We start from the raw sequence: 11,834 nt of genomic DNA on the forward strand, positions 1-11,834 counted from the left end.
GTCCCTTCTACCCTAATTCCTACCCTCCCCATAAGTAACTATTTTATTAGTTTTTATTTAACCATCAACTTTTTTCTTTTTGAAAAGTACTCCAGTACAACCTAGAATAGAAACGGCAAGAGTTGACATTCTTTAGTTATGTCCATTTTCAAGGTAAAACTTTCAGTATTTCACCATTATGTATAGTGTTATCTGAATCACTTTTGTAGTACTTTATCAGATTTTGAAAAATCTATTTTATTCCTGATTTGCTGAAAGTTTCTTTTTTTGCTTAAAATGTTTAATGAAAAATAGGTGTCAATTTTTAGCAAATGTATCTTCTGTATCTGAGATGATCATATGATTTTTTCCCTTTTTTTCCTTAATGTGGGGAATTACATTGATTGATTTTCAAATGTTAAACCAACCTTGCATTCTTATTTAAACCAAAGTTGGCTGTATCATATTATCCTTTTTATATAACACTGTGTTCAATTTGCCAATATTTTGTCTAGAATTTTTGCATGCATGTCCATGAGAGAGACTGACTCAAGAATGCTCTTTTTTGCAATTTCCTTGACACATTGTGCTAGTTTCATAAAAAGAGTTTAGAAGTGTTTCCTCCTTGCCCATTCCATTAATGTGGTGAGCTAAATTGATTAGTTTTAAAGTATTAATCAAGCTTTTTATTGTAGCATATAGTTATGTTTTGTTCTTCAAACTAGTTTGACAATCTTGATATTTTACTTGGGATATTTTATGTATTTATATGGGGGGTATTTTATATATTTATCTCAGTAATATAAATATACAAACTACTCAAGTAAAATATCAAGTAATGACTGATATATTTGGGTTCATTTATGCTTATTATTTGTTGTATATTTAGCTCATTTTATGTTTTTCCTTCCCTTCTTGCTTTCTTTTGAATTATTAATAGTCTCTCCCTTTATTATCTTTTCAATCATAAAATATTTTACTATATTTTAGTGCTTATGTTAGAGATTATAATATGAATCCTTGACTTACTACTGTTAAATACAAATTAGTACTTACACTTCCCCAAAATATGTTCATTCCTTAGGATACTTTTCTCTATTTGCCTCATGCTGTCTTTTGTTTTATGGCTGTCATATATTTCAATTCAACATTAATTTTAAACCACAATATCCAACATTATTGTTGGATAATGTTCTTTCCTCAGCACACTTTTCTCTATTTGCCCCATGCTGTCTTGTTTTATGGATGTTGTATATTTCAATTCAACATTAATTTTAAACCACAAAAGACATTATTATTGTTGGATAGCCAATAGTCACTTATATTTACTGATATATTTACTTTTTCTATTGATCTTTATTCCTTCCTACATCTCTGGATTTCCATCTGGGACATTCCTTGTGCCTAAAGCACCCCTTTAAAAAAAGAAGTACTGACTTTTTGGCACACAATTCTATGAATTTTAATGCATGTATAAATTTGTATAAGCCCTACAACAATTGTGATGCAAAACACGAATAACTCCATTTAACATTTCTTCCAATAGAAGTTTATTGGTGGCATGGACTCATATTACTATTAGTTTTTGTTTTTCTGGAAATATCTTTATTTTGCTTTTATTTTGGAAGGATATTTTCACCAGATATAGAATTCTAGACTGGCTGTTGTCTCTCTGCAGCCATTTAAAGGTGTCATTCCACCATTTAGTTTTCATCACTTCCATTGAGAAGTTAGTTATTAATCTTATCATTGCTTCCTTGAAGTAATGCATCTTTTTTCTCTACTTGCTTTTATGATTTTCTTGCCTTTAATTTTTATTAATTTGATTATAGTATGCCAAGGCATTGTTTTTGTTGCCTTTATTTTGCTTTAGGTTCTTAGTAATTTTTTATTCTATGACTCAATTTTTTTTTTTTTTTTTGAGGCGGAGTCTTGCTCTGTCGCCCAGGCTGGAGTGCAGTGGCCAGAACTCAGCTCACTGCAAGCTCCGCCTCCCGGGTTCCCGTCATTCTCCTGCCTCAGCCTCCGGAGTAGCAGGGACTACAGGCGTCCGCCACCTCGCCCGGCTAGTTTTTTGTATTTTTTAGTAGAGACGGGGTTTCACCGTGTTAGCCAGGATGGTCTCGATCTCCTGACCTCGTGATCCGCCCGTCTCGGCCTCCCAAAGTGCTGGGATTACAGGCTTGAGCCACCGCGCCCGGCGACTCAATATTTTTTACCCCTTTTGGAAAATTCTTGTTTATTGTCTCTACTAATATTGCTTCTGCCACATTCTTTTCTTCCTCCCTCCTTGAACTCCAATTACACAGGTTAGAAAGTTTCATATGATAGACCATGTCTCAGATGTCTCCTATACACTTTTGTGTTTTCCATCCTTTTTTCTTTCTGTACTTCAGTTGAGATATTTTCTACTGACCTATCTCCAGCTCACCAGTCCTTTCTTTGGCTGTGACCAACTTGCTGTTAAACCACGTCTACTGAGTTCTCCTCCTTATTAACTGTATTTTTTTCTTCAGTGCTAGAATTTCTACTTGCTTTTTTAAAAATATAGATTCCAGATTAGCTGGTGGAGTCGACCCTGCAGAGGTCATGTTTAGGTAGCAAGGCAGGGTTTTGGTTCATAATTTTCTTTTCTTTTTCTTTTGAGATGGAGTTTCACTCTTGTCACCCAGGCTGGAATGCAATGGCGTGATCTCGGCTCACTGCAGCCTCCGCCTCTTCAGTTCAAGCGATTCTCATTTCTCAGCCTCCTGAGTAGCAGGGATTACCAGCACCTGCCACCATGCCCAGCTAATTTTTGTGTTTTTAGCAGAGATGGGGTTTTGCCATGTTGGCCAGGCTGGTCTTGAACTCCTGACCTCAAGTGATCCGCCAGCTTTGGCCTCCCAAAGTGCTGGGATTACAGGCATGAGCCACAATGCCCTGCCCCTAGTTCATGATTTTCTAGCTGCAGCGTAAAATACGAGTACATGGGTAAAATCCGGATCCAGAAGAAGAGGAAGTGGTCAAGATTCTTACAGGCCATTTGGACCTGTGGCTGCCCAGAGGCCATGATGAACAATCTCAACAAGAGGAGCTACCAGCTGAGAGTCAGGATATTGAAGCTGGATGAGAGAGAAGGAGCACCTGTAGCTGAAGGTGAGGAGGAAACTGAACTGGAAGGTGACTGCCAGGAAATGGGTCTGGGAAAGAGTGGGAGTGAGTATGGAGATGGCCTCAGTGTGAAAAGGAAGATTCTGCCTAACCTACAGTGTACTAGAATTCGAGAAGGTGGTGGTGGATGGGCAGCTGTGAGTTAAAAAGAAGACAAGCTGAGGTCACAAATGCTGTTGGTATATTGAAATTTTTACTAAATTCTCTCAATAAAGCTTTACAGTTCTCTCTAGAAAAAAATATACATTCCAGTTCTCTAGTAAAATTCTTCATTTTGTAATTTCTTTTCTTGATCACAATAATTACAATTAAAGTCTGCATCTGATAGCTACAGCAATCTGGGACACATGTGAGTATATTTCACCATGTTTTTTCTCTTGACCCTCTTTCTTGAATCCTACTAATTTTGAATTGAATGCTGATCACAGGGCCTAGAGGCTCTGGATGGAGTTACTTTCCTCTGGAGAAGGGTTACCCCATGGTCTGACAGGCTGCTGGAGTAAGGTCAGTTTATCTCAATCCAATCAGGGACTAGGATGACGAAGGCTGGGTTGCAGTAAGGCTTCATTAGCCCTCATGCACTCCCTTTCCAATGGTCTCAACAGAAAGCCTAGCACATTTGCTAAATGCTACTTCCTTGAATCTCGTGAATCCGGGAGGCGAAGGTTGCAGTGAGCTGAGATGGCGCCACTGCACTCCTGCCCGGGCGATTGTGCGAGACTCCGTCTCAAAAGACAAAATAAAAATCATAAAATGCTACCTCCTTGTCAGTTCCCAAACTCTGGTTTTTTATCTCCATTACAACACAAGACTGCTAAAATTCCACCCTGCTTTCCAGTTGCTTTTCCTGGCTTGACTTTCACCCTACATGGCTAACACTACGCACTTCAGAGAAACCATCAGGTGTCAGGGTCACTCCTTTGCACCTCCCTTCTTTCTGGAACCAAGACTTCCTGAACCTAGCTGATCTGGAAACCCCACACTCCATGTTTTATCACCTCAGACCTGTAAGACTGTGAGGACTCTGCTGCTTTTCCTGCCCTTCCAAGTCTCTACCAAGCCTCTCAACCTCTTTCTTCATGCCAAGAATTAGCAAATGCCAAGGGGAAAAATCAGCTTTCAGAATGTTGGGCTCACTTCAGTGGGATTCTCTTCTCTCTGGTTTTGACCCTTCATCTCTGAGGTGTCTCAGTGACGCTCTGAAGACTTCAGACAGATCCCTTTTCATTGTATCTCTCTTTTTCTGTTGTTCTCAGTGGAAGCATCAGTTTTCTACTAACTATTCCATCGTATCTGAAAATGGAAAGTGTCTTCTTGTTTCACTTTCTAGATATACTGTAATTTTATTCAACCCCATTCTCTGCTGAAAAACATTTGGCTTGTTTTGCAGCCTTTTGCTATAACAGATAAGGCCATAGAGTATAGCAGCACATGTCTGCGTATATCGCCATTGGATAGTTGAGATCAAATCCTGGAAGCATGATTGGTGGATCAAAGGGCACATGCATATGTAATTTGTATATACTGATTTGCCAGTTTCCCATCATAAAATTTGTACCATCTTATGTCCTCGCCTGCAGTGTATGAAAGCCCTTTTTTTTTTTTTTTTTTTTTTTTTTTTTTTTTTTTTTTTTTTTACCACAGCTTCACCAAAAATTTTACATTGTCAGGGAATTTGGTCAATTTGACAGCTGAGACAGTATCTCAGTAGTTTTGACAGGCATTTTGTTTACTGTGCATGAGGGCGATTAGCATGTTTTTCTGTGAACTCTCTATTCATACTTTTGCCTTTTGTGTGTGTGTAGAAGAGAGTCCTTTTCATCTCAATTTTTAGGAAATCCTTATTATATTAAAGCATGTTAGTATTTGGTAATAAAGGTTGCCAATTTTTTCCCAATTTGTAATTATGACTTTCCTTATGTTTTTTTTTTCGGTGTTGTTAAATTTATCAATCTCTTATCTCTAGTTTTTTTTAGTCATAGTTAGAAATCTCCACTCTTGGGTTATAAAAATAAAATACATGTTTTCTTCTAGTTCTTATATGGATTTTGTTGTTGTTGTTTTTCATTTAGATCTCTAACACATTTGTAAGTTATCCTGGAGTATATTTTAAGAAAAAGATACAATTATCTTTTTCTGTATAGCTATCCAGCTCCCCAAAAGTTAATGTTTCCCCTCTGACTTCGCTTGCTTTGTCATAATGCTAAATTATCCTTATACATATATTTCTGTATATTCTATTCTGATCCACTGGTCTATAAGTCTTTTCTTGAGCCAGTATCCCACTGCTTTAATTTAGAGGATTTAAAATGTTTTACTACATTCTAATAGGATTAGCCACACACTACGTTACTGTTCTTTCCAAGTATTTCTTGGTTATTCTCAGTTGTTTGTTCTTTCATATAAACTTTTTAATCAACTTGTCTAGTTCCAGGAAAAAAGTATCTGAGATTTTTATTAAGATTGCACTAGGCCGGGCGCGGTGGCTCAAGCCTGTAATCCCAGCACTTTGGGAGGCCGAGACGGGCGGATCACAAGGTCAGGAGATCGAGACCATCCTGGCTAATACGGTGAAACCCCGTCTCTACTAAAAAATACAAAAAACTAGCCGGGCGAGGTGGCAGGCGCCTGTAGTCCCAGCTACTCGGGAGGCTGAGGCAGGAGAATGGCGTAAACCCGGGAGGCGGAGCTTGCAGTGAGCTGAGATCCGGCCACTGCACTCCAGCCTGGGCGACAGAGCGAGACTCCGTCTCAAAAAAAAAAAAAAAAAAAAAAAAAAAGATTGCACTAAATTTAAAACTATAGGAAGTATCATCTTTATCACGTTGAATTTTTCCTTCAAAAATATAGTATGTTTTTCAATTTGTTCAAAATTTTTAAGTCCTTCAAGAATGTATTAGTTTTCCTATTGTTTTGCCTATCTTGTTTATGTGTAGGTATTTAAATTTTTGTTATTATACATAGGGTGTTCTCTTCAAACTGTTTATATATATATGAAAGCTATTGATTTCTGTATGCTTATTTTGTATGCTGCTACTTTATCTTATGGTTTTAGTACTTTTCCATTGATTCTTTTGGGTTTTCCAACTATACAGTTAAATTCTGAACAAAGACAGTTTGTCTCTTCCTTTCCAATTCTATGCTTCTAATTGTTTTCTCTTGTTTAATTGCATTAGCTAACATGTCAGTGCGATGTTCAACAATTGCAGAGATGGTAGACATCCTTGTCTTATTCCTGACTTTAGGAGAATGTTCCCTAAAGTGTCTGACATTTGAAGATTAAGTATGATGCTGGCTTTTGGAGTGCTATGCACACACACACATTTTACCATGTTGAAGTACGGCTGTGCTATTTTTTAAATTGCGTGCTAGACATTTGGTTTTGAAAAATTATTTGTAGAAATAATTTGAGGCTTACAATGACATATCTTGCTCCAGAGAGGTTTCTTGTTGCTTATTCCGTAACCCCGCGGACACTATTAGCAATCTGGATTCGTCCTATTCTAATTTTAGAGTTTGAGATTTTCTAGGCCTGCAGATTCACCTGAAGAGAGGCTCTGAGCCTTATAAAGACTCATTTAGTTATCTTCACCCTTCCTTCTTGGGCCAGCTCTTCAGGGCTCTACTCCCAAGGTGTAGGGTACCTCCCAAGACTTCTGCCCCTGGCAGGTTCCAGACCACAGCTTTTTCTCTCTGGCTCAAGGGGTTTTTTATACTGCAACTCTGTTCCAGTTGCCCTTTGAAGATCTGCAAATGTTCCCCAGGACAAAGAGAGCCTTAAATATGAGGCTCACTCTCCTGATTTGTGTGTTCTACCAGATCTTGCCTAGTAAATCCTTATGACCCTTTAGCTCTTCATGATTCTAAAACTTATCTATTGCATCTAGCTTTTACTAGTTATCATGAGCGAGAGCTGGTCTGAATTACCTAGTCCTCCATTGCCAAAAATCAAACTCCTATATGGAGACAACTTTTAAAACTGATAAAGAGAAAAAAGAAAGCAAACAGACTTCTTGAAATCATTTTTTAATATGTAAACAATTTCCAGATGTGTCTAAACTACCTTTAGAAACAGGTACTTCTCTAAAGACTGATAACAGCATGAAATTCATATGACTAAGAAAATAAAATTTACTTCCATAAGAGGTCCTCCAAAGTAGCATAACTTTAAAGCCACACCCTACGTTTTACCGAATGTACATATTACCTAGGCTTTCCTTGTCTACCTTCTGGCACAGGATAATGCTATTCTTTTTATTAAAAATTGAACTCTTTCCTTATCACATGTGAAGCTATCAATACCTGTGAAAAGAAGAGGTGGTGGGTGGAGGAAGAAAGAAAATGTGAAGCTATACTTTGATTCTTATCTGTTACTAAGTAAATTTTTGCATGGCAATCACTCTTCTCACAAACGCAGGCAAAATAAGTCAATAAACAAAAAAAAAAAAAAAAAGAGGGAGAGAAGGAACCTACAACAAAAACAGCAGACCATAGTCTCCTACTGCAAACCATAGAGGAGTTGGATATAATGGCAGTTACTTTAATTGCAGTATTCATAAACTCAGCTAAAAAAGAAAGAACAGGTCACCAGGAGCCACAAGAGAGAGAGAAATCAAATCCAGAGCAGTGAGAAGTAGACGCATCCCTGGTGCCTTGGGTACTTCTAGTGTTCTCACCTACAGAAGAAAATGCTTGGTGTCTTTTTTAATCATCCCAACAAATTCAATATGATGTAACATCCTTTGCCTAGACTATACACTTTCATGGGACTCTGTCCTCAGGTTTCTCAATCTAATTTCTTTCAGGCACAAAAGTTCACTCAAAGCCTTGCCTCATAGACTTAAACAATACTTTAAAAACTCAAATCAACTGCTTCCGTTCCAGTTTAAAAAATCAACTGCTGGCCGGGCGAGGTGGCTCACGCCTGTAATCCCAGCACTTCGAGAGGCTGAGCTGGGCAGATGCCTGAGGTCAGGAGTTCGAGACCAGCCTGGCCAACATGGCAAAACCTCGTCTCTGCTAAAATACAAAAATCTGCCAGGCCCAGTGGTGTGCACCTGTAGTCCCAGCTACTTGGGAGGCTGAGGCACGAGAATCACTTGAACCCAGGAGGCGGAGGTTGTGATGAGGCAACAGGGCACCACTGCACTCCAGCCTGGGTGACAGAACGAAGACTGTCTCAAAAAAAAAAAAAAAAAAAAGCAACTACCCCAAAGATTACACGCAGGAAGCTGGCTAAACCAATTGGAACAGGATCTGGCATTTAATGGGTTTGGCAGTACAAACTGCACCTGAAGGTGGCAACTGCAGGCCCTTGGGGGTGACGGGTACAGAGGGACTCATTTCACATAGGACCCAGAGGTGCTCTATACTTGGGTTTTCTTTTTTTTTTTTTTTGACACGGAGTCTCGCTCTGTCCCCAGGCTGGAGTCCAGTGGCGCAATCTCGGCTCACTGCAAGCTCCGCCTCCCGGGTTCACGCCATTCTCCTGCCTCAGCCTTCCAAGTAGCTGGGACTACAGGCGCCCGCCACCTCGCCCCGCTAATTTTTTGTATTTTTAGTAGAGACGGGGTTTCACGGTGTTAGCCAGGATGGTCTCGATCTCCTCACCTCGTGATCCGCCCACCTCGGCCTCCCAAAGTGCTGGGATTACAGGCGTGAGCCACCGCGCCCGGCCCTATACTTGGGTTTTCAATGTTCAAAATATATATCCAATATTAGGGATCTTTTCCAGCAACACCACAGACTAAAGTAATGCAGACAGTCTTCCCTCCTACTGCAAACCACAGAGTTGGATATAATGGCAGTTACTTTCATTGCAGTATTCATAATCCAGCTAAAAAAGAAAGAACAGGAGTGACAGAAGCCAGAAGACAGAAATCAAACCCAGAGCAGTGAGAAGATGCATCCCTGGTGCCTTGTGGCTCACTATGACTGGCCCTGATAAAGGCCCTAGGACCTGGCGTATTAGCCCACATGGACAGATGTGACCTTCAAACTGCAGAAGGCAAAGAAATTGGACCAAGCCATCTCCGCTCCTTGTAGGATCTCCTCCTGGTTCGGCCCGCCTGCCTCCACTCCTGCCTCCACCATGTCCATCAGGGTGACCCAGAAGTCCTACAAGGTGTCCACCTCTGGCCCCCGGGCCTTCAGCAGCCGCTCCTACACGAGTGGGCCCAGTGCGCGCATCAGCTCCTCGAGCTTCTCCCGAGTGGGAAGCAGCAGCTTTCGGGGTGGCCTGGGCGGCGGCTATGGTGGGGCCAGCGGCATGGGAGGCATCACCGCAGTCACGGTCAACCAGAGACTGCTGAGCCCCCTTAACCTGGAGGTGGACCCCAACATCCAGGCCGTGCGCACCCAGGAGAAGGAGCAGATCAAGACCCTCAACAGCAAGTTTGCCTCCTTCATAGACAAGGTACGGTTCCTGGAGCAGCAGAACAAGATGCTGGAGACCAAGTGGAGCCTCCTGCAGCAGCAGAAGACGGCTCGGAGCAACATGGACAACATGTTCGAGAGTTACATCAACAACCTTAGGCGGCAGTGGAGACTGTGGGCCAGGAGAAGCTGAAGCTGGAGGCAGAGCTTGGCAACATGCAGGGGCTGGTGGAGGACTTCAAGAACAAGTATGAGGATGAGATCAATAAACGTACAGAGATGGAGAATGAATTTGTCCTCATCAAGAAGGATGTGGATGAAGCTTACATGAACAAGGTAGAGCTGGAGTCTCGCCTGGAAGGGCTGACTGATGAGATCAACTTCCTCAGGCAACTGTATGAAGAGGAGATCCAGGAGCTGCAGTCCCAGATCTCGGACACATCTGTGGTGCTGTCCATGGACAACAGCCGCTCCCTGGACATGGACAGCATCATCGCTGAGTTCAAGGCACAGTACGAGGAGATCGCCAACCGCAGCCGGGCTGAGGCTGAGAGCAGATCAAGTATGAGGAGCTGCAGAGCCTGGCTGGGAAGCACGGGGATGACCTGCGGCGCACCAAGACTGAGATCTCCGAGATGAACCGGAACATCAGCCGGCTTTAGGCTGAGATTGAGGGCCTCAAAGGCCAGAGGGCTTCCCTGGAGGCCGCCATTGCAGATGCCGAGCAGCGTGGAGAGCTGGCCATTAAGGATGCCAACGCCAAGTTGTCCGAGCTGGAGGCCGCCCTGCAGCGGGCCAAGCAAGACATGGCGCGGCAGCTGCGTGAGTACCAGGAACTGATGAACGTCAAGCTGGCCCTGGACATTGAGATCGCAACCTACAGGAAGCTGCTGGAGGGCGAGGAGAGCCGGCTGGAGTCCGGGATGCAGAACATGAGTATTCATAGGAAGACCACCAGCGGCTATGCAGGTGGTCTGAGCTCGGCCTATGGGGGCCTCACAAGCCCCGGCCTCAGCTACCGCCTGGGCTCCAGCTTTGGCTCTGGCGCGGGCTCCAGCTCCTTCAGCCGCATCAGCTCCTCCAGGGCCGTGGTTGTGAAGAAGATCGAGACAGGCGATGGGAAGCTGGTGTCCGAGTCCTCTGACGTCCTGCCCAAGTGAACAGCTGCGGCACCCCCTCCCAGCCTGCCCCTCCTGTGCTGCCCCAGAGCCTGGGAGACCACTATGTAGGGTACCACTGGGAACAGGAGACCCACCTGAGGGCCCTCAGCCCACCCAGAGGGGAGTTTACTACGTGGGGACCCCCCTTGCCCATGCCTCCAGCTATAAAACAATTCAATTGCTTCTTTTTTTGGTCCAAAATAAAACCTCAGCTAGCTCTGCCAACCGTCAAAAAAACAAAAAAACAAAACAAAACAAAAAAAGAAAAAAAGAAAAAGAAATTGGACCAAGCCCTGGCAGGAATCCCCGAGCCTTGTTTATGAAAGGTGAACTAGCAATGTCTGCACACTGGCCCAGGAAACAAAAGAAATGTGGCCATCTGTGCAGTCACTAGGATAAGGGGAAAATCATCCCCTGTCTAAAATAAACATTCCAGGCATCTGCCATATGTGAATGTGAAAGAATATAAACGCAGGGTACCATCTTATATCGTATAAAAATAAACCCAAAATACTTAAATATGAAAGAGATTAAAATCCTGCAAGAAAATCTATACAAGTATAAATTCACTAAGGGTGGCAGACTACAAACCCAAGAGCTATTTAATAAATACCAATAGTATATTTGACTCTATAAAGACATTTGCTAGGCGCAGTGGCCCACGCCTGTAAGCCCAGCGCTTTGGGAAGCTGAAGCGGGTGGCCTGCTTGAGGCCAGGAGTTCAAGACCAGCCTGACCAACATGGTGAAACTCCAGCTCTATTAAATATAAAAAAATTACCCAGGTATAGTGGTAGTTCCTGTAATCCCAGATACTTGGGAGGGCTGAGGCAGAAGAATCACTTGAACCCAGGAGGCGGAGGTTGCAGTGAGCCGAGACTGTGCCATTGCACTCCAGCCTGGGCAACAAGAGCAAAACTATCTCAAAACAAAAACAAAAAACAAAAACAACGGAGAACAAAGAAATCAGGAAACACGTCGATATAGCTCAAGAAGTCTCAGCCCTTAAATAGGCAACAATGATAATGACTAATAATAATTCAGGTGAAAATATTCAACCCGAATCACAAGAAGGGTTGGTAGGATGAAATATTTAATACCTCCTGAATTCCTGGTGTTGAGAAGTGAACATTGTCTCCAAATTTTCTTCAACAAACTTTGTTGAAAG

General features: G+C 42.3%; 1 pseudogene across 1 annotated transcript; it reads left to right on the forward strand.

Annotated features, from left to right (window-relative positions):
* Positions 1–9,184: 9,184 nt before the first annotated feature.
* On the forward strand, positions 9,185–10,718 carry LOC104657365 (annotated as a pseudogene). Its single transcript, XR_747276.2, has one exon. The product of XR_747276.2 is annotated as a keratin, type II cytoskeletal 8 pseudogene (transcript).
* The last annotated feature ends 1,116 nt before the right edge of the window (positions 10,719–11,834 follow it).

The sequence above is a fragment of the Rhinopithecus roxellana genome, chromosome 4 (genome assembly GCF_007565055.1).
Source record: "Rhinopithecus roxellana isolate Shanxi Qingling chromosome 4, ASM756505v1, whole genome shotgun sequence".
NCBI classification, from domain to species: Eukaryota; Metazoa; Chordata; class Mammalia; order Primates; family Cercopithecidae; genus Rhinopithecus; species Rhinopithecus roxellana.